The sequence below is a fragment of the Pteropus alecto genome, unplaced genomic scaffold, assembly GCF_000325575.1.
Source record: "Pteropus alecto unplaced genomic scaffold, ASM32557v1 scaffold65, whole genome shotgun sequence".
Lineage (NCBI taxonomy): Eukaryota > Metazoa > Chordata > Mammalia > Chiroptera > Pteropodidae > Pteropus > Pteropus alecto.
In genome coordinates, this window is record NW_006439191.1 from 7,055,802 (window position 1) to 7,079,741 (window position 23,940).

The 23,940-nt window shown below is 44.2% G+C and overlaps 1 long non-coding RNA gene and 1 pseudogene across 6 annotated transcripts in view; one reads left to right on the forward strand and one right to left on the reverse strand.

Moving 5' to 3' along the window:
• LOC107195959 overlaps positions 1 to 23,940 on the reverse strand; it is a 304,896-nt gene that overhangs the window by 30,481 nt on the left and 250,475 nt on the right. For 3 of the 6 annotated variants that reach the window (XR_003047553.1, XR_003047558.1, XR_003047554.1), the window contains one exon: positions 19,936 to 20,095. This is a non-coding gene — a long non-coding RNA (uncharacterized LOC107195959). Of the gene's footprint in view, positions 1 to 143; positions 1,518 to 10,104; positions 15,297 to 16,290; positions 17,280 to 19,935; positions 20,096 to 23,940 lie in introns of those variants that run through there. The other 3 variants (XR_003047557.1, XR_003047556.1, XR_003047555.1) reach the window with 3 other exon arrangements.
• LOC112483276 lies at positions 22,330 to 22,448 on the forward strand (annotated as a pseudogene).

The following is a 23,940-nucleotide window of genomic DNA, read 5'->3' on the forward strand; positions in this document are numbered from 1 at the left end:
TTATAATTACCTGCCAATTTTGGTACCCTTTAAAAAAATTATTGCTCCCCAATGAACAAATACATGGGAGAAATATTCATCCATCTGATAGTTCTCTGTTCAATAGCTTACCAGAAGAGCTGACGTGGAAAAATGCAGGAACCTGTCTGTATACTATGTTTGTGGACTAAGCTCCTTGATCCTGTTTGTTTTTGTTTGTTTGTTTGTTTTTTGTTTTTTTTTTGGTTTGTTTTTTGGGGGGCAGGAGGGAGATAAAACATATAAGTAATAAAACTGGAAGTTATTTTCTAAAATAGCCATCGCCCGATCTTCATGGATTGGTTGATGTCTTAAGACGGCCAACAGCACACTGGTCAGAGCAGATAAACCCCATTCCTTTTAGGAAGCTGAACAGTGGTCCAGGTTAGTTTGGCCACCAGGAAGGAAACTCTTCATCCACAGGAAGCAAGGTGGAGAGATTGCTACCATATACCAGCAGCAAAGTCTTGAAAAGTAGGTCCAAAGCCTAAGAGGTAGAGACGCCACGTTTCCTCATTTGCCCAAGACAGCCCCAGTGTGTGCAGGTAGTTTGAGCACAACTATTTGTAGTGCCCTGTTTCCATCTTAAAGGTGTCCCGGGTAGGAAAGGTGTCCCGGGTAGGTCATCGCACTGGGATGAGGAAAAGAGATGGCGACTCACGTGCATACAGATGCTGTGCTCACGAGTACTCCACACATCCCTCGCATTTCTTGTCCACGAAGGAAGAACAGTCTCTCTTCCGGTGGTGGTACTAACTGGATTGTCTTGCATCCGGGGTAGTCATTTCCACTCTTAACTCATCCAATATCACTTCTTCCGTTATTTATTTTATTAGATAATTTTGAATGAACTATACTATTTAATTCATTAAGTAAATTATGGAAGTCATTTGCAAGGAGTTGTTTGTCCTTTCGTGTAGCCATTTTTTTTAAACGCCTTGGAGCTGAAGTGGAAGCACACAGCCTCTTCCCCAGAGATCATTCTCGCTTGATCTTCCAAAATAATAAGTGCCAGTAACTTCAGGGGGAAAGTAGGGCAGGGGCAGGACAGGCATGCACAACAGCACGGAATAATTCTTCTTAGATGGCTATCCTGTCTCAATGAAAGTTTGGAGCTTCTCAGTTTAGAGAAACAGCTCGTTGGCCTTGAACGTGGTATGGGGTCAAGGCTGGGGAAGGGAGGGCCGCGGTGACCGTGAGCTCATCATCTAAACGGAGCCCTTTGGGTTCAGTGCACAAGTACAAATCATCCTGGGAAAATCCAAAAGTTCAAGCTGCAGAGTTTTCCTGTTTCAAGAGCAACGATCAAAGGTTTTTATCAGGCAGATGGAATGATTTGTCTGGTAAATGGAGAAAGAACATACAGTGATAGAAGCGGCTCAGATAAGCACTGGAGAATCTCAGAAATGTGAGGTTAGATGTTGTTACTCGGACTCGATGAAGCTGTAGCATTAGAGGACTTGACAGGCTCTTCCTTCCAGCCAGCAGAAAGATCCTGCCTGAAAGAGACAAGCCAAGGCTGAAAGTAGCGTGTCTGAAAGAGGATTTATTGAATGTCTATCCTGCCAAGCACTGTGCTCATCAATGGCTGACATGTCCTTGCTCGGACAGACCTTACATTCTAATTCACAGAGAGATGCTCTTAGGAAATAAAGTCAGATAGTGACAACTTAGTAAGGGAAAAGGAAGCAGGATAAGGGGCTAGGGGACGATATGTGCTTTTGTTATAGATAGGACAATCAGGACATCTGAGGGGACAGTTCCTGGGCCGAGATCTCAACAAGTATACATTCCTCAAGAAAGGAGCATGGCTGGTATGTCAAGGAATAGCAAGCTGGGTGGCCCCCGTGACAGAAGCGTAGTGAGCAAGGAGAGGTAGAAACGGAGGAGGTAGACCAGATCGTGTCGGGAGATGATGATGATATTTACAGAGAAGACGGTGGCAGAATGATTAGACTATCTCGGGGCTGGCGGTGGAAGGGATGATGTTTTCCAATCTGAGATACGTTTTTGAGGTTGAGTGAACACATTACCTGAAGAATTTGGTTCAAAATGTAAGAGAAAAAGAGGAGTGTTTAGGAGACACGTTGGCAGAGAGTCGCCAGTTTAATCTGGAATCTCGTAGGGACGTTAACGCCACCATCTCCACCTCAAGTCGAGGTTAGTGCCCACAAAGGCAGAAAGCTCAGGGAATTTAGGAGGAAATAAGAATGAGACCAGGCTTCTTCCAAGCTTCTCCGGCTATGCCTTCTTTGCCAGACAAAGGGAACTGTCCCGCTGTGAAGACAGGGATGTGGGGTAGCCTAAGCGTAAGGATGAGGAATGCATTATCCGGGCCTCCATCCAGAAAGGTAAGTTTTCAAATTGCCTCGAGTAACCGGCCAAGAATATGGGTGCAGCCACCGAACGAGGATCTGTGAGATGAGAACATCACGGAGATGTGTTTCTAGGCGATAAAATGGCCTAGATTCAGAGCGCCGTGAACCGACAAGGGAGGTGGCCTTGATGCTGGCCGTGGAATGGATCACAAGCACCTAGACCCAAAGAAAATAGACCAGCAGCCTACTAAATTTTTTAAGTGAGCGGTACTGCCAAAAACACCCCTACCACTGGCCAAAAGGGCCTGTATTTCTCAAGCCCTAAGATAATTCCAAGGATCCAGCAATCACATCAACAGGAAGCGGGCTACTCAAGTGGTCAGGCCCAGCAACTGCATCCTTTCCAAAGTCTATCTCCGCGGAAGACAACAGACAAGGGAAAGCCATTCATCGGGTAGAACCAGGGGTGTTCTCATTAGTTGACCAAAGAACACCTTCCATTGCCAGGACAGGTTGTCCTTGTTATTGATGGCCAGCAGAGGATGATATGTGCCATGACCAGTGATTTCTGCAGGCTTCACATTGCCCACTTTCCCAAATGGAAGTTTTATTTCATCTCTGCGGGTCTCTACTAACTTTCGTTAAGGGAAGTGTTAGGGATCCTGCGTTCCCCCAGAAAGTGAACCCCAATCAAAAGCATATGTGCTGTTATTACTCTATTCGGATGTGTGAATGATGGGAACAGGGCTGAGAGGCAAAGGGAGTGCATTAGCTAAGGAAGGAAAGCCAAGGCAGAGTCATAGTATCGAGCTGGCTGCTGCTAAGGGCCTGTATTTATTTTATCGCACGGGGCTGTCGTTCGGGAAGCCATGTAAAGTGTGTCTCAAAGGCGTACGCCGGCGAGATGTAGGGATGCAAGGTTTTTCATTAGCTCTCATCTCCCAGCAGTCACACGTTTACCCTCCAGACTTCAATACTTTTTCATTGTGAGTTGTGCATAAGTGGGAACCAAGTAAAGACCCGCAGTATCCCACGCACACTGAGAGGGAGGCCACAGGGAAGGACCAGGGTGAGGTGGGACCGGGCTGTACCTTCAAGACACTGATGGAATCCCACGTGCAGGATGGCATCATGACGGTGGGAGAGAAAAAGAGGCAGGTCAAGCGGAGTGCATCTGAGGTGCTACGCAAGAGGTGCCTGGCACTTTAGGGTTACTTCTTGGATGGTGAGAGACGTACCTGGCTCTGGTGAAGGGGACCACCTATGACACAGTAATCCTAGATTCAGAGATGGGGTCACTAGCTGGGTGAGAATTTGTCTTACCTCTCTTTTTGCGGGAACTTCATACAGTTTGTGTAATTGAGAGTTTTTGAAAGCCTATGTACAGAAACGGGGTATGAACAATGCTGTGTAACGACGGGTAGACCGCAGTTGCCTCCCCATTACACTGGCCCCCGGCATCGTGTAGTTACCCATGTCATATCTGTGGGCTTGACCTCAATATCCTCTTCCAGGGGTGAGCTATAGTTGGGGTAAGCTCATCAACATTATCGCAACTCTTGGGGGCCACAATGATTGGCCCAGGAACGTTCAGTAGCCCAAGACCAAGCCAATCCAACTTAATGACAAATGTACAAGACTTCTGTACAGTGGGGAACTGGACTGGACTGTGCATTTTGCAGCTGGGAGCCTAGAACTACTGCATCCATCTCGTTCACCACGAAGGAAGACAGCTGAGCATGAAGCCAGCTCATGGAGAACGCACAACGGTGAGAATATAACAAAAGAGTATGGTCGACACACCAAACACACTGCCTGAAAACCAGGTTAAAGTTCACATGAAGTACTGAGTTTTCTTCCTTGTTTAGACGACTTCGAGTTGAATTTTCCTTCCCTTGTACCCCAAAACACCCTCGTTAAAATGGTCATTGTTGGGTCAAAGCTGAGGATAATTCTTCCTGGGTTATAAACCACTAAGTGGTGTGTTTACAGAGCCATAGTAGTAACTCGGGAGACTGTAAATGTGTGGTGGGTGGAGGAGACACGTGCGAACCACCAAGTTCAGGTAGGGAGACTGGGTTAGAGGTTCCTGCTGTAGTTGCGAGGAGGTAAGATTGGAATATGATCTTCAACTACCCGAGTTAAAACCGAGTCAACCAAATTGTAAATATACAAAGAATGAACGTGTTATCAGAAGGGATATGAACAGCATGCGACCTAGAAATACCAGGATGGAAAAATAAGTTTTCGTATTTATCCAGGATTATCCACGGATCTGAAATACTGGGTTTAAGGTCATGAGCATTCTTATCCCCAGAAGGATTTTCAAATAATCATCAAGCCAATCTATCTCTCTTTGCTTGGATTCTATACTTTTTGAAAATTGAAAATGAATAAAGTATAAACTCGCCAGAAAGAAATATCTCCCAAGGTAAATTTTTCTTTTGGAAGAGCAGCTATAAAATTAATGCTAACACTTGGGCATATTAAAATAAAGCCAGGCATCATTTTTTTCAGCTGGGTGGTTTCTCATACACTGATTAGTTCTAGTGCATTAGTGGAGTGGTAATGTTTTGGCATCGATTCACAAGATCATATTTCTAGACATTTATCCTAACCCTGTGAAATGTAAACTTTGACAATTTTATTAGTGGCCTAATAAATAAGACTCACATTATTACAGCTCTGATCTGGTAATAAGAATATTCATCATCATCACCATCATCATTATCCGAAAGCTGGGAGAGGGGTTATGGTGATGATAGATAATATATACATAATTGTCTTCTCCATTATATGTGCCTATAAACACCTCAGGCATTAATACAACATATCACAATACACTGCATATGTTGTGCTCAGTAAATATTTGTAAATTATTTGGATGGATACACTGATGAATGAATGATCAAAATCAACACATGGTTAAACCAGGATCAAACCGAAGCAAAACAAAATCTTAACACAGAGAATTATAAAGTTTACGAAGCATCTACACATATATTATCATTTTCAATCTGCACGATAGGTAAGGTCAGGAATACTAACCACATATAAAGAGAAAGTGAGGTTTGATGAGATTCACACAAGGACACAGTTGATGGTTAAGAGGGTGGACCCCGGAGTAAGAGAACTTGCATCGAAACCTAGCTCCCTCACTTACTAACTGGACCAATGCCACGGCTCTCTCGTCTATAAATGGGGAAAAATAATGGCATCTACCTCAAAATTCTGCTTGAGAGGTAAATGAGAAAATTCACATAAATGCTTGGGATGGTTTCAGGGATGTAATGAACATCAACTATTATTGTTGTTTTCGCTGGAGTGCCTTACATTATGTCACAAGCTAGTGTTTGGATCGAGGCTTAAAGAGGGACATAATGAAAACTAAAATGGCATCTCCTGGAAACAAAGTCTCATTGAGATTCGACCTGCAATAGGAGAGCATCAGGGGTCTTTTGCATGACTCTCTCTCTTTGTGGCCACATATGCTCTCATTTTCGTTTCTGTCTGTACGTCCACTGCATTGCTTCTCTCCGCAGAAGGAATCTCTCATCATGCTCATCCATAGCAAATGGCCAAAGGGACAGTCCCAGCCTTAACTCCATATATTAATCCAGTCCAAGTACCTACCATTGTCTGCCTACGAACCTGGACGTGGAGAGGAAACTGTGGATGGTTTGGAAGGAAACTGTGGATAGACCAATTTGACCAGAGTGGTGTTTTCAAAGAAAGGAGCGGGGAGACATGAGATTTAGAAATAATAATAGATAAGTGATGGCATCTAATCCCTAATGGAAGGTTTCAGACTTTCCTTAAAGGGCAATGGGGCAGTAATTAAAGGCTCTTGAATCAAAGATAGCCATTTATAGAACACGCATTGGTGAAGTAGCCACCCCGCTTTGCATTAATCATGCAAAGAGACATCATGGACATTGGGTTCGGCTATGATGTTTCGGTTTGATGGGATGGAGAGAAGAGTGGAAACAGGGACCCCAGCAGGGAAGAAGGAGGAGAGCTGAGGATGGAGATGACTCGGGCTGAGCTGGGAAGCCAGCAGGGGCCGTTAAGACAGAAGACAGCGGGGAGAGGCACTGAAGAGCAGGGACTGACCGGACTCGGAGGCGGAGCAGACATGGTGGGAAAGAGGACGGTCGGAGGTCATTTCAAGGTGCTCAGTGTGGGCAATGGAGAGACTCATGATACCACGGACCGGAAAAGAAAGAGGAGGAAAAATTGGCTTGGAGACAGATAACGAACTCTTTTTTCGAGGTAATAGCTGCCTGTTGAAGATGACAATCCAAAAGAGAAGAACAGAGTTTTCTCTCTATCCCTACAGAGAATGTGTCCCATCAGATAGGAAAGAACGGCTTATAAGTTAACGAGAAAAACAATGCGCATATTATTTGATTTGCTTCTAAACTAAAATTGAGCTTTGTATTATTACTTCAATTTATGAGTTTTAAATAATACATTTACTTTTAAGGCACATCCTCCCTCCCCAAATTTAGTTAATCATACCAATCCGAGGTGACAGTTGGGAGAGTCTCAGAAATGTCACCGTGATGTTGGCAGTCCCTCCCGCCACTGATGACCTCTGTATTTCAGATGCTCCGAGATGGTATACGCTCGATTTAAACATGCAGACATTTAATCGAAAATAAAAATCCCTGTTCGTTCCTATTAGGAGTGTTGTGTTTTTGTCTTGTGCCCCGTGTTTATGTTTGTTTGCCTTCGATGAGGTCAATGACGGAATATTCCCTTCTGTGCGTGTCCCATTCAACCGGCCACAGCTCACTCTTCTGCGTGCTTTCCACCCTCTACGCATCGCCTCTGTCCGTACTCTGCCCAACTGCACGGCTTTTATTAGCCCAAACTCCCTGGGCTGCTCTATTCCCTCCACGCACGCCTAGTCAACTATGCAGTCATTACTCTTCCCATATAGAAACGGTCTTAACTTAGACGGTTACGCCTTCTTCAAAGGGAGGGAGGAAACGTAGGATGAGGGAAATAAAACTCTTTATCCCTTTCAGAGGCATTTAAACAGCTTTTAAAAAATCTTCGGTCTTTTCTTGACATACATGTAGTGTTGTTTCGTCCTCAGTTCTCATATACATTGAGAACCGCTTGTTTGTGAAAAATGACGAAGAGCGAAGTATATTTTCATTCCGTTATCTCACCTCTTTAGCTTCCCCAAATGTTGGGGTATAAATAACCCCATAATTTTAGCACTGGGGGGTGGAATGAGTTTTTTTTTTTATAAGTGGTAACAGGTGGAAAACATGCTCTAGCAATTGAATTGGGTCAACCCAATGCCCCTCAAACTTCTAATGAAAATTCCACGTGCATATTTGATCATTTTAAGTGTGGGGGACTTTTCGACTGGCTCAGAGACAGCTTGAGAGAACAGATAAACTATGTGTCTCATGATTTTTTAAAAAGATAGAATTTAGTATTAATTTGATTTGGTGTGAGGGGCGGGATGAGAAAAATATGAAGTCTTTTTCAACTTCATGGGCAGATTACTTTGAAATGCGAGTCTACAAACTCACTGAAATGATTACTTCATTTTTTTTTTTAATGTTGGTTAACTGCGGCTGAATAGCGTTTTTGTTGAATTCTGCCTTCCTCCCTTTTCCTAAAATTCTAAAGCCCAAATGTCAAAAGAAAACTAAGCTCAGAATTGGGATATAAAAAGGAAAAAATTCAGATAGGTTTCTGGCACCAGCTGGCTTCAGAAATGCAAGCCAGGCAGTGCTTTGCGTTTTGTTCGGAATAGTTGGAAGTCTACCTAAATTTCAGAGATGCCTACCTCTGGGAACCAGAGCACCAGGCGAAGGGACCTGCCAGTTCTTGGGAAAGGCGGTGAGTGCAGCCAGCAGCGCTCTTCCTGCCGTGAGGTGCTCGGTTGTTCGGTGCTGCCCGCCCACGTCGCCGTGTCCCACACCCGCCACTGGGACCCGAGCAGAATAAACACTGGGCAGGGCTTTTCTCTCTGACAGACTGAAAACACATGATCAAAGAGCAAGATGTGGTGATTTACAGCTGCCCCGAGATTGCAAACAAGCTCATCTTCCTAATGGAGGGTGTCAACTGTGTGTCCTCTCTGTCCCCGGGAGGGCTGATGGCTGAGGGGAAGGGCAGAAGACAGCAGGCGAGAAGAGTGCCATCTTGGTCGCTGGGCTTGGATCTGAATTTGCACTGGGACCTTGAAAAAGGGTGACCTTCCAGTGCCTCGGTTTCTCAGTGCATCAGGTCCCTGGTGTCTCTGAAAGCAGGGCGGGGACTAAAGCGTGGCTAACATGTTACCTCCGCTTGCTGTTTATTTTCTCTTCCTGTTTTCTCTGTTGCTGCGTACATCCTAGCCTGGCTTTAGGGCCTGGTTTGGGGGAGGGAAACAAGAAATAAAAGGATGGGGAAGGTGCGCTGCCAAGTTTAGGACCCACTCGATCCTGTGCCAACTGCCTCTTCAGCTCTGTCTGTTTATTCTTGGCAAAATGAAGCTTCCTGTTTTTAAGACAAACAGCTTATAAAAAACGCTTATAAAGGCTGCTTGGACTTCAAAACACCCTTGCCAAACAATATTTTGATGATTTAACATGTAAATGCATCAAAACAATGCGAGCAACATTTCCTATAAAGTTGTGTGTGGGTTTTAAAAATTAAGGGGATCGTGCTTAGCCAAACGGACTTTGATTTTTGAAGATCAAAAACATCTGAAAACTAGTTGGAGAGGTTTGCTAAGTCTAGAACGAGGCAACCCAATCACGCTCATCCGAAGCACGAGCAAACAATTTGTTATTCGAAGAGTTCACGGATGTGATTGCTCTTCAATCTCTGGGCTTGTGACTCTCGCAGCCAATGTAATCTTTATGAAGTAATGAAGCCCCTGAAACAGTCTAGGGACTAGAGCCCTCAGCCTGTCCACGGGAGTGGAGGGGGGTCAAGGCCAGGCCCCTCAGCTCCTCGGTGCAGACATTTTCATCCCCCATCCCTGCCCTAGGAGATGTGAGATTCCCCATCACTGCTGATTGGATGGGTGGTTTTTGTCAGATAGGCACATAGCTATCGAATCTCAGACTCCTATTTTCAAATCTCTAAGTCTACTTCTAGATTCAGAAACCGAGAAGGCTGTCACCTCGTTGAGATGGACTGGTCCTCAGATGTGTAATTTTTTTCCCACTCAGAATTCTGTACGTCCATGGAGGTATTGGGAAGTACACAAATGCCATATTATCCCCAACAAGATCTCCTACAGAGCGCCTGTTGTGACAACTATAGCAGACAATAGATTAAGGTTCTGGACCAATGCACAGATTTTATTAAGCATCTACTATGAGTAAGTTATTATAATAGGTAAAGTTCTGAATAAAAATATGAATAAAAGACAGTCTTTTGACCTTAAGGAACTTTGAGAATAATGGAGGGAGTTCTGTGGGGATAAGGATTTGAGGCTCTGTGTGATAGAACCTCACGGAAGACACCTATGAAAATCCAGATTTTTCAGATGAGAAAGAAATTTCTCCCTGGAGAATCATCACAATGCTTTTGGAATATGCGATACTTATGAGAAAGGATAGGAAAAGTTTTAGTCATAAATGTGGGAAGAGACAGAAGCATTCGAGTCGAATAGAATAATTACAAAGTCCCAAAGAAGCGAAACACGTAGTAAATTAGTATAAAGATCTGGAAAAGCTGGAATAAAAGACCAGCATGGTGTTTTCCAGCTGTAGTCCTCTGAGAGATGTATGATTCTTGAGGAAAGGCATTAGATAATTAAATTTATTAGGAAAGTTTTGTGTCAAAAACGCTAAAATCTGAAAAACCGCAGGATTTTTGGGAACGTTGAACAGACTTCTTTCCAAGAGAAGGTATAAAAAGACAATATGCATTTAATTCATTTGACAAATATATGCAGCAAAAAGATGGTATTACTAGATTGGTAGATCAGAAAAATACAGTAGTTGTAAGAGTTGTAAAAACTTAATGAGCTTTAATATGTAAATTGACATTATTTGTTCTAAGCATACTGTCTGGCACATATATGATAAATGTTCATTTTTGTTATAGTTTTTGCTACTTGGACAAGGCATTTGACAAGGATTTTCATGGTATCTTTGTAGACAAAGGGAATACCTATCATCCGAATGATACGGCCGATTGCTCCTAGGTTACAAACCTGCATAGCATGCGGCTGTATTGAATATTGTAGGCAACCGTAACACAATGGTAAGTACTTGTGCATTTAAACATAGAAAAGATACAGTAAAAATATGGTTATGGTACTTTCACGCTACAACATTATATCATCACTGGGCGAGAGGCATTTTTCAACTCCGTTATAATTTTATGGGACCACCATCATATACCCAGTCTGTTGTTGACAAAAACATTTTTATATTGTGCATGGCTATACTTGGTAGTTTTTTATTTGAAAGAGGGCTTAGACTCGATTTCTATAATACCATGTGGGGGAATTAGGGCCAATAATTCTTTAAGTCTTTTCAGAAATGTTTGTTGAATGTCAGCTCTGTGGTGAGCCAGGAAACAAATATGAATACGAGAAGGTCCTGCCTAAAAGAGCTCAGGGTTTATAGGCTGACAGAAACAAAGGTAGCCATGAAGCAGCATGATTCATGGGACATTAGTTGCGCAAGGGAAGAATGAGCAATTAACTTTGCCTGACAGGGATTTTTTTTGACCAATGTTATAGCTCACAGATTTTAAGCATCCTCGTAGTTCTGTAAGATTTACCAAAAAAAAAAAAAAAAAAAAATCGTTTAGAAAAAAGTGCCAGCATCTTGTAGCTCTTGTCCTGTAGAGTTTTTCTTTCCCCAGAGATAGCCACTGTCACTTCTTTTAGCTGATTATCGTACTGCTTATTTCCATGTCTTTAATGGCACGGTTGCATTGCTACTTCTTGATTTTTCAGTTTTAGAATTAATCTATTGGCTTTCCCTTAGGAAAGAGGAGACTTTGCCCTATTCCTTTCACTGCACGTGTGTACCCTTCTGCCCGCCAGCCTCTCCATAACATTATGTTGCATTTCCGGTTAAAGCAAATATTCTGTTATCATGGCTATGAAAATCGTTTTCATAGATGAGTCATGTAAAATCTGTTTACATTTCCTTTTCTGCACAACTTGTAATTTTCCCTAGAATTACTTTTTTTTGCTCATTTCTAAATTTACTTCGTTTTATATGTACTTGTTACTAATTCAACCTCAAACACTTTGTCATTTGTCTGAATTTTTTTCTTAAGACATTCAGGGCCAGTTGATTGCCATTCAATCTCATCTTCCAGAATTTCTTCCCAAGCCTTCTGAGCTCCTCGAACTGGACTGGTGGTCGCCATGTTCCTAGGGCATAGCTCCATCCTGGCATCTCTTTGCCCGGCCATCTTGAAAATTCCTTTGCCTTTTTCCTGTTTGAGTTTCCCACTTCCTGGATGCCATGTCTTCTCTTAGTTAATAACCTTTCTTGGATGATCACATGATCTAGTTATTTTCCATGCAAGAGAAACTGCGAGATAAATATTCGAGATGTCGTTGACCTGATAATATCTTTATCTTACCCTTGTATTTGATTGACGGTTTATCGGGGTCTAGACATCTAGGTTGGAGATCATTTCCCTTCAGAATTTGCAGGCTTTGCTTTATTGCCTTTGACCTCTCGGGGTTGCCGAGAAGTCTAAAGTCTGGCTGATTCCTGATCCTTTGTATATGACCTATTTTTCTTTTTCATCGTTGAAAACCTTTAAGTTCTCTCTGTTGAAATTTCACGATGATTTACTTTCATAGGAGTCTACTCATATTTCCTTAACTGGGTATTTGGTAAGCTGTTTCAATCTGGTCTTTCCATTTTGGAAAGTTTTCTTGAATAATTTTATTGATGTTTTCCTCCTCTCCATATCTCTATTCTCTCTGGAACTCCCGTTTTTTGTTTGGATTTTGGACTACTCGTCCTAGTCCTATGATGTTCATACATTTCTCTTCTACTAACAACGTCTTCCTTCCTTTAAAAAATAATCTCTGATTCTCATTGCATGGTTGCATTTATATTTTATCTCCCTGATAACAGCAATAAAAAGTTCTAGATATCGAAGTCTTCTTTTCTCTGCAAATCATCGTCTTAGCCGAGTTGCTTTGTGTGATGGATTGGGGGAGGAGCATGGGTTCTTCTTGGTTCTGCATTTTCCGTGTTGGACGCTCTCCTCCGGGGTCTGGCAATTTTCGCGTGTAAGAGCAGGGCACTCAGAAGCTGATTTGCTGTTCCAAGAGCATGAACGAGGACTGTTAACCGTCAGTTTTACTGTAGAGTGATTTGGCTGGGTGGTTTTAATGGAGAATCTCTGCTGTCAATTTCTTTCTATCCTTCTTTTTGGCAAAGAAATATTTCCCATGGAAGATTTTTTTTTTTTTTTTAAATGTCATGCCCAGCAGCTAGTGTTCTGAGAGCCAAGAGGACACACAGAGAGAGGGTGTTTGCTTTTAGCGTGCACTGCACCATTTTTTAAAGTAAGACATCTGCACCATCAGCTGTGCCTGCTGCTCTTTCTAGACAATAAACTGGGGTGGAACAGTCTGGCATAGTGAGCCAGGGAACTGGCGATCTGCCCGTTTCTTATAAAAAATGCTTCCAACCGATTTTTAAAATTTATCCACTCCCTTCTACTCCTACTTCTCAAGGTACCAGATGAGGCCAAATTTTGAGCCTTTGGAGATTATGTACTATAAATCTGGGTTTGTTTTCAGTTTTCTCCATGCTGGCTTAGTCTTTCTTTTCCTCGGGTATCTAACTCATTTACTGTTTATCTATCTACTTTCCAGCTTGCAGAATTTTCTTCTCTCTTGTTCCCCTTATCCTTGGGAGTTTATATATACATATATATTTACTTCGAGATCAATTCTGTGTGCGATCTGGGATATTCGCAGAGAAAGGGACATTTGCGAAGGACTTTGAATTATAAGTCGGGTTTTTTCCAAGCTGTGAAAGGGCTAAGGAAGAACAACAAAAACAGAAACAACAAGAGAGATGCGAATGCTTCCATGGAGAATTCAGGAAACGGTGAGCGTGGCCAGACCATTGGCTGTCACTGGGTCGGCTGTGGGAGTAATTAGCAAGACTGGAAATAGAGAGCGAGCACACACTGTCATTGGGTAGGGATGGGGAGGGAAGAGAGCGGTCAAAATGATTCTGTAGCTTCCAGATTGGAAAAGTGGGTGGAAGGCAATTAATAAAACCAACGGGGGGCACTTTCTTTACCACATTAGAAGTCATGGGTCTCCCACAATAGGCAAGGTTTCCTTGAGATATGGTGCCTGATCCTTCCATGCAGCTGTTAAGCCCTTGGGTGGACGGTGGTAGAAAAGCTTCCAGATTGTTTGGCCTATGACAGATGCCAATGATTTTCCAGCATACGCGTGTCCCTCTGTTACGCTATTTGATCTCAGGTGAGGTCTGAGAAGCGCAGAAAGGAGGGGGAAGAGAGAGGAAGCAAAAAATAAAAAGGCAGAGAAAGAAGAGACAAAGAAAAAAAGCACTCGTGATGATGACGTCATCGGTGCGTTGTAAAACTGAGCTTTAAATCTGCGAGAGTCATTTCTGTTCTCTCTCAATGGGGAGAAACACGCTGAGCTCTTGGGGTCGGTGACTAACATGTCTACCAGATGGATGCTGGGGTTGGCTGCTGGAGAAGAGTGTGTTCCATCACGGGGTTTAAGACGCAACGATGCACTATTAAACCTGTCTGTAACACAATAAGCAAGATGACATCATGTCCCTGGGTGTGTGTGACTTCATCAAGAATGCGTGCCCTGCTGTGTAGAAAAAGGGGAACCCCAGGATACAGACGATGAGCTAGTGCCTTATACACAGCTGCCCTCCCCCCATGCTGCTTCTTTCTCTTCTCGCAAACCCAAAACGTTCTTTAAAAGAGGAAAAGAGAAAAACCCCATATTTTATGGAGTCCTGCATCAAAAAGATGTGATAAAAAAATGTTGAGAAATGAGCATCTGAAATGAAGGAAAAATGGATCTAGCCTCAGGAGACTGCGATTTTTAGTCTGGCATCTCAGTCCTGGCCTGTCGGGGAATACAAAGCACTGAGTATTTAGAACGGTAGGACCTTCGCGTAGGGAGCTGGTTATGTTGGTGACAGTCTAATGAGATGATGAGGCAACCTAGAAATTAGCACGGGTGAGAAGGTGCCGCCACCTCTGAGCTGGATGCAGGGAGCGTGGGGAGCCCATCAAGCCGGCAGAAGAGCTGCCGCTGCTGGAGAGATGCCACCGGAGGCAGAGACAGAGTTTCCGTGACCTGCCCGCCCTTCCTTGCATCCTCCAGGTTGCTACTGGTGTTTATTTCTCGAGGGCTGAGTCCAGAAGGCAACTGGTCGACTTAGAGGCCTGGGAAACCCAGCCTGCAGGGGGGGCAGTTTTTCTGCAAAGCAAAGCAGAGCAGGGGAGGACGAGGAATAAATCTGAAGACGACAAGGTCTGAACCAGCACGTTTGGAGAGACAAACACGGCCTGCAGGGAAGGGCGTCACATCTGTGGCATCGTCACTGATCCGTGCACAGCGAGGATGTGATGACCCATCGGATCCGAGATGGGATGTGGAAGGCTGAGGGGCTGACCAGCTGAACACCGCAAGGTGGCCGCCTCTGTCACCTTCACAGCCAGAACTGCAAATGGGATTTCAGCAACGGGCCTAATCACCCAGTGCGATTCACTCTCCTTTAACTCGTCTTCACTGACAAAGTAAAAAATGGACGACAGTAATGGAAAACGTTATTTTGGTCGGAAAATTAAAATCTGTGTCTTACAGGTGTCGTTACTGCTGTTGATGTTGTTATTCCCAATAATACCGATATCCAATACACATGCGTTTATTTATAATTCGATAACGCACCGCTGAGTAATCATATTGTTGTCACAGGTCAATCCCATTTCCAGACACTCCTACGGCAAGAGCGAAGCAATTTCTTTAAAAATGATATTCGACGGTTGACTGTTGACGCAGCGTTCTATTATTAACTAACATGTAATTAGCTGATTAAAAAATACCTCAACTGAATAGCATGGAACTTAATACGATCTACCAAAATGGAGAACTCCACCGTTTCTCACGACCGGGAGCAAAATTACAGTGCAGGGAAACTGGAAATGAGAAGATGCCAGCTGGCGAGATGCGGAGTGTTTCGGATCACTGTGTGTTTATGACCTCTGTGTTCTAGAAAAAAACGTTAATTAGATTATGCTGTTTGAGAATCTTGTAACACCATGGCTCTAGGCCGGCCTCATCAGAACCACACATCTGAAGTTTAATTAAGCTGTTTCAAACGTCGCCCATATTTCTGAGCTTTTCAAAAGCAATAAATGTAGGAACTAATAAATAATGGTGGAAGAACGTTGAGATTCCCTTGGACGGCAGCGTTCAGGGTAAAATTATGGGCCGTACCGCGGTTTACTGCACAGAACGTGCACGTGAGATGAAGCAGTAGTACGCTCTTCAAGAGTATTCGGAAAATAAACACGTGCCATGTGGGCACTGCAATTGTAGGAATGTATCGAGTCGTCTTTAGACATTCAAATCATTCTCTACTGGTATGTCTACACCTCAGGTTGGGGTCAAAACACGGAAAGGCATATGAGTTCCAGCATAAAGGAAAGGAAGCGAAGAGAGAGAGAATTTCATTGATGGACAGTTTAGCTAGTCATAATATGAGTGGGCTTAATCTCCTTATGTTATTAATTTTTTTTATTTGCTTTTTAATTGTGGTAAAAGATACCTAACATAACATTTACCATGTTAACCGTTTTAGAGTGTATAGTTCAGTGACATTAAGTACACTCACACTGTGGTGCCACCATTGCCACCTGTAGAATTGACGTCAAGTTCTTTTGTTAATTGCTTTCAAAAAGTGAAAAAAGAAAAAGAAAAAGAAAACCTGTTTTAAATTCCCCTAGGAATATTTAGTCACTTTAGCCAAGGGCTGAAAATATGCACGACGCTACATCTGTGTCCGTCTGCATCCGTAGGAGCTAGCGTGATCCTGCCTCACAATCCTGCAATCGAAGTGTTTACAGGGTTCGATGGTGTCACCAGATAAATGAGTTGTGACTGAATAAAACAACTGTTCAACCAGACTTATGGAAGGAGGATATTGACTATTCTTGAGAAAATAAACAGACCTGACAGGACAGAATCTGGCACTACCGACCACTTTGATTAGGCCATTTCATTCATTCAACAAACACTGAGTACCCGCGTGTGCCACACGTCATCCCAGGCAGTGAGGGGCTTGTGGTGAACAAAGAGTCAGCCCTCACTCCCTGAGGTCTTGGATGCTCACCGGACAGACAGTCAGTACACAGATCCATATACAATACAGGCTGGCAGTAAGAATGGATGAGAAATAAAAGCAAGTCTGGGTCCCTTCTTCCCTCTTTATTTCCACGTCTAACATCCCAGAGACACGAGGGGAGACCTTTTTCAGATGAAAACCCCTTTCACCAAACAAGCCCTCGGGCCTCATTCTTTGCTGTGCCCTAACCCTGGCACCCAGGGCAACAGCCTAGGGTGCGTGAAGACGAGGTTTGAGCTGGTCACAGTGTGGAGAACGTGTTTTTCATTGTTCTCTCCCCGTTTCTCAGCATCTTGGTTCTTTTTTCCTTTTTCCTTTATTTCACTGACCAGACAAATTACTAAGGATGCCTATCTATCTATTCATTGCTCCAAAAAATAAGAATTGGAAAGTCACCACTAAGGGGACACTATACTGGTTTCTGTAGGGAGGCAGGGATGAGTAAAGCACAGTTCTGAGCCCCCAGAATTCACTGGCAAATACATATGTAGTTGCAGAAGGAGGCAGCCAAGGCCACATGTCATATGAACAGCAATGGCGATATGTTTTGAGGATTTAGGAGATGGGAAGGTAACTTCTGGCAAGACAATCAGGGAAGAATTCACTTTAGAAATGGTCACTTTAGAGATGGATCTTGTTGAATGAATAATGCCGAATTATGAAAACTAAGAGAAGACAAGATCTAAGCACAAAAGATATGACCAAATACGTCCACTGTTGCAGGGAAGTTCAAGTGGAAAGCGACTGAAAAAGGTTTGATTGCAAGTCAGTGCCCTTTGCAACGGTATGTGTGTGGGGGAAAATATCTGGCAGAAAATGAAAAATCAGGAAATCGATTGTTTTATCTAAATGATGCCAACTCACCTATTTGGCTGACTTCGCCAGTGAATCAAGCTCACTCATTCATCATTTCGTTCAATAGATATTAACAGACTACCTAATGTGCACAGGTACGGGGGACACATACAGTGGTGAATAAGACAGGTGTCTCTGCTCTCGTGGAGCTTTACGTTTTAGAGGAGATAGATTTCGATCATGGCAGTGAGTATAGAAGATCTTAAATGGTTATAAGTGCTATAAAGAAAAAAAAAAACGGAGTCTTGGTCCTGAATAAGAAGTGAGCGTGGCATCTATGAGGAACATAAGGGCCCAGCTGGGGCATAGGAGCAAGAGGGTGACGTGGCCCAAGAAGCAGAGCCAGATCTCACAGGTCTGGATGCTGACACAGAGACTTCGCCCTTGACCGAGCGTGGGAGTAAATCAGCCGGGGTATTAAACAGTGTTTTGGTAGGACAGCTCTGGCTTCCGCGTTGAGATCGGATTGAAAATTCTGTATTGTTGTGGTATAGACATACCCTGAAGGTCATTGCTCATCTTACATACTATCTTTGGGCACTGGTATTTGATCCAGTGAAAAAAAATCACCAAGCTCATGGTTTATGACCTCTAGGTTAATGACAAGATGATGCTCAGTATCGATCAGGGTAACAGAACCAGTAGGCGATATATTAATAAGTGTCTCTATATTAATATAATATCAATATCAGTTATATAGCTATATAGTAATAATAGTAATTACATATAATATATTCATATTACATATCGACATCTGTATTTACATGTTCCTATCTATGTGGATAGAGAGACTGCAAAGAATTGGCTTTTGCAGTTATGGGACTATCTAGGTAGGTCCCAGATCTGTGCCTGTCGGCAAGGGCAGGGTGGAGCCTCTCCGGCAGGAACTGATGCTCCAGACCACATGTGGAATTTCTTCTTCCAGAGGGCAACCTCAGTTCTGCTCTTAAGGCCTTTCAACGACTTGGACTTGGGTCAGATTACCCAGGAATCTCCTTCACATAAAGTCTACTGATTGCAGAGGTTAATTACGGCTACGAGATACCTTCACAGCAACATCTAGATGAGTGTCTGATTCAATAGCTGGTTGCTATCGCATAGCTGGCTGCTATAGCATAGGTTGACACAAAAGACTGACCATCACGGATCACGAACCAATTTCTACCCAATGACAAACCGACCGACTGTGCACGCTATGCCAACCCCTTCCTCTACCCTCTGCTTTTTAACCGGTTCTTTTGAACTAAGTAGACAGCCTCAGATCTGGATTTCCTGTCTGAAAGATTGTAGGCAGGTTCCAAAGGACAAAATATTAATTAGGAGAACCAGACGTGGTCTCGCTTGTCAACTCCATAGTCCTGGGGCCCTGTCTTCTGCTTCTAGATATTCCGATGTCAAGGGGGTCAATTTCAGCCCAGGCAGCAGCCACCTGGATTTTATATCTAACTGTGTTGCCGCCCCAATGGTCAATACTTTAATACAAGGAGAAGGTACTACCTGGTCTGATGTCCCTCATTCAATATTCAAATGCCTGGTCGAGAAACAAAACAGTGCCTGTGCCTTTGCGTGGGTTGCGGTAAATTCTAGGGATGAGGAACAACCACCATCCAGTTCATCCTGTTGACCCCGGTGAACTCTGCTCAATAAATATTTGCAGAGTGACTGGATGCCAAAGCATGCCTTGAGTTTATGCAACTCGGTGACACTCGGCGAAAACTGTGCTATTACAAACTTTATCTTGGAGAACTCACGATAGGTGGCGAGACAGCTCTGAACCTAGGAAGCGGCTATTGGCCAAATTATGTGCTCTTGGAGAGGGATATTTCCTGTGTATTACATAAAAAAAGAAAAGGCCTAGCGTGACTAATACGGTAAGAATGTTCTCATCTTCTCCAGAAGAAGGGAGTCAGGTAGAGCTCTGTGACAATCCGTGGTCACAAACCTCAGCGGACACCCAGGTCATTAACAAACCACACGCATGTGGCACACGGCATGGAACATCCCAGAGCTCTGAAACCACAGGCATCTACCTGCTGGAGTCAAGGAAGCAGTTTCACCGGCCCGGTCGGAGAAAGGATGTGGTGCATTTGCAAACGGTCCTGATTTATAGGAGCGAGGTTCTGCTGCACAGGCAACTTAACTGCCTACAGTTCTCCTTGTAACCCCCTTCCAGAAGCCCTGGCCGCTGTGGTTTCTAGGAAGAGACCAAGACTGCCACCATGATGACACCGTGCCGGGCCTCTGTTCCCATCCTCCAGCCACACATCTGTGCTGCGATCTTTCAGGAAGAGCTCCGAAATCCCTGCCTTTGGTTCCCAGCCAAGCTAGGGTGTGATCTTTTTTCCTGTTTAATTAAAAAGGAAAAATAAAAGGCTTACCGATTCGCTTTCGCCAGCTATCGGAAAGGTCAAAAGGTCACGAACATTTCCCTCCACAAATAAGCCGTGGGGTGTACTTGGCAATTAAGTTTTCATCCATAGTTGCTGTTCCTGAGCTGCTCATTCCGCTGGTGAAAGAGGAGAAACGGGGAGTCCCTTCCTAAAAGGAAAAAAAAAATGAAAAGAGCGACTTTCTAATTGGACATTTCTGGGAAGGGCTCTAGGAGTGTAGGGTCACCATGGAGATACGCATATAGGCTGGGGACACCCTCAGATGGGAGGAAAATGCCCCCTTGGCACAGGGAGAGTTCAAGTTTCCCTTTAGAGGAAGTCATAAAACGAATCCGTGTCCCCTTCAAGGCCTTCTGAGGATAGGCCATGACGACGCTGTACAACCCAACCTGTCCTCAGTCAAAGACTCTTTCATTCGATTGTATTTTTTAATTTCCAACAATGCAAAGCTGAACGCCATGCTTGCTGTGCAGGGCCGCCCACAAGCTCCCACCAGGGAACGGGGCTCCTGCCCGTGGAACTTTGCAGGACCCCCTTGCGTGCTGACTCATGGGTGGAGATGAGTTTACAGAGGAAATGACATTTGAACTGTGCCTGGAAAAATCACATGATTTGAACAACAAGGAAGGACATATGCTAAGTGTCTGCTGCCTGCTCGATCGCTTCCTCCAACACCATTTTTCAGTTACTGAAGATAATTGGCTTTAAGCCCCACCCTTACTACCGTGGAGATTCTAGCACCTTCTCAGTACACCTCAGAGGTCTTTGGGGATTTATCTTTTTCCTGGTTATCTTCCTACAGTTTCTTGGCTCCAGTGAATTCTCCATCTCTTCTATATGTCTAATCTTCTGAGCTATGTTTTCTCCCCTCTCTTCCCTACATTGTTCCTATATGTAGTTTCTCAAAACACCACAGATGTAAGGCTATTTGATGCCTAGATTTTAAGGTAACCAAGGAGAGCTACAGCATAGCACACAATGGCAACATCTCAAATTTTATCCCTCATACAATTTCCCAGACCCTCTGAGATGTAGGAAATATCTTAGCAGCCATCCAACTTGGGGTGTCCCTTTTTTTAACCTCGGGCCATAGCTAGAGTAAAATGACAGAAAGATCTCCTGATATCATGAGTCAAAGAACTAAAATCTCTTTTTTACATATCAGTCTAAGGTAAGATTTTCAGGCTGGTCTTAGGCTCTGCTCCACATGCTCATTCAGGGACCTGGTCGTTAGCGGGCTGTGGCTTCATCGATCTCCAGGCCTTGTATTGTTCACGGGGCCAAAGAGGAAAGGGGAAGAGAGGGGAAGAGAATATGGGCTGCATGGGGCTGTCACTCAGGAGTGGCACAGACCGCTTCTGCTCACATTCCTTGAGTGAGAACTAGAAAACAGTTAGGAGGTGAACAGTTAGAAGTATAAGACAGAGAAATGCAGAAAAGGTCAACCACCTCATTCCTCCCCACCCTAATGTCCCTCTGCTGCCTCTCTGCCTGAAGCAGGCCGACGTCCAGGAATGGGAGAGACTATTTTACTTTAAGTCGAGTTCAAAGTTTTCATTAACATCTTGGACTCGACATTGCAGTTTGAAAAGTGGGACTGGTGTTTGTGACTTGAGGATCTAAGCATGATCAGAAAATAGGCCTACGGGAATTTCTCTCTAGGTCAGATAAAATTTCGAAGGGGTAGTGGAAAATCAAAAGTAATTTCATATGAATACATTATAAACCCTGCTCGTTCAGTGTACTGTTTACATCTCCCTACAAACCATGACTCCAGAGCACAGAACACCCTGACTCCTCCCAAACACCTAAGATTCCTTGAAAAAGACTCACAGTGTCCCTTTTTGACTCAGCGTGCCCCTCTCTCACCAAACTTTTGAGAGGGAGCCATGGGGTTATCAACAGCCCCATCTGGAGAAAGCAAAGGGCGGATTCTGAAAGAAGAGGATTCTGGGAGCACACAGACGTCCACTACGACAGGAATGAAGGTACGGGGATTCTGAAAGGTTGTAAGGATGGTGGCTCCTAATGGAAAGCAAGGCCCAAGGTTAAAGCCAAACGCTGAACTCCATTGAGGGGGCTGGGGTACAGCATGTCGGGAGTATTATTCCTCTAGGAGTCCAGAAACCCAGCATCGTGCGACAGTGTCCGCTGGGAGCCTCATTGTGACTTCTGTCATTTCCATGCTATGCATGCTGGCATTCATGCCGCTGTCTCTAGCCTGGTCATGGGGGCTGTACTGGTCAGGGTGATGGGCAGAAGACATAGCCGTCTCTGTGGGTTGACCTTCGCCCTATGGTACTGCTTCGTGGGTCCTTCAGTAGTCAGCAGAAAAGCATGAAGACCATATACTTCCAAAGAGTATTTAGTAAAAAGAAAAAAGTCCATGGCCATGCCACCCTGGACAAGCCTGATCTCGTCTGATCTCGGAAGCTAAGCAGGGTCGGGCCTGGTTAGTACTTGGATGGGAGACCACCTAGGAAGACCAGGTGCGGTAGGCATAAAAAAAAAAAAAAAGAAAAAAGAAAAGAAAAAAGAAAAAAAATGGAAGTACTTAATCCACATTTACAAGACACCTCATCTTTCATACATCATGAGGTTACAGGTCTTTTTACTTATTCAAGGTATATATACATACACACACACATATATTTACACTTTGATTATATGATAAGCACACTGTTAGAATCTGGGAACATAAAAGTATTTAGAAAAACGTCCGTAAGTTTGTCTCCTCACCAGAAATAAGTCCCACCAGAGCAGGTGACTAGTCTGCCTTGTTCACTGTTGCGTCTCCAGTGTCTGGAAAATGTCTGGTATACAGTAGGAGCTCACTAAATATTACTCGATTGGGTAGAGCAGTATAACCACTGCCCTAAGAAGCTCGAAGTCCGGTAGAGGAAGGAGACAGGTAAATACAATACAGTGTGGTAAGTTCAGTGACACAGGACACCGTAAAGCTGTATGACATCAGGGGCGGGGGTGAGGGAGGAGCAGATTGGGCTCCAGGAGATGGTGCAGCGTGGGACATTAAAGGGTGAACAGAGCACTGCCCCACGGGCCGTTGTTTTCCTCTCTTCCTCTTCTCCTTGAGGGTTCTTGGTTTCACATCTCCTCTTCGATGGGAAGGGACAGTGGCTATCGAGCCAGCACTCGGGGCCTGCTCTTTCCTGGGTGTGGTCCCTTCTGTAGCTGTGCCAGTGGTATGACTTTGCAGGATCTCAGCGAGAAGCCTGTGGGACCGGAGCTCTGCGATCTTGGCAGAACCTCTCCCAGTGCTAAGGTCAGAACTGGGGAAAGATGTGGTAATCGCCGAGAAGGCACATGGGCTCGAAGGCAGAGCTGGCACCGAGCGGGACTCTTCTGGCGACGTGTGCCTGCAGGGAGGCGATTGGGAGCTTTGCCTGTGTGTGGTCAGTGTGATGGGGTTAAAATATGACTAAGCCTAAACATGTAAACAGCAAATTCCCCGGTGGATGATGATGTAATATTTCGTTAGGGTTAGGCTGGATTATCACTGGTCCTGTGTTCTCCTATTGGAATCCGGCCCAGACGTCGAGTCCTTTTATAAATCTCATAGTTCGATCTACCGAAAGGAAGGCTTTCTAAAGTTTCTAGAGTTTCGATGAGGCGTTTCTTAGCATCACTCGGAGAAAACACGACCATCACTGACTGGCTCCGAGGGGCTTCGGGAGCTCGTCTAGAGCAGAGAGCCCAGGCCTGGGCTGAGCCAGCTCGACCCCACATCCCAACACACCAAGAATTACACAGATGTCATAACTCATGTAATTTTGCTTACACCCACTTATTTTCCTGTGAGCAAGTTGATATTTTCTCAATTTACGGTGAGGTCTTTATATCATTAGATGATTCCTTAAGGCTTTACCCAGCTGGAAGGTCCACGATTCTATCGTGTGTGTGTGTGTGTGTGTGTGTGTGTGTGTGTGTGTGTGTGTGTGTGTGTGTGTGTGTGTGTGTGTTTCTAAAAGAACT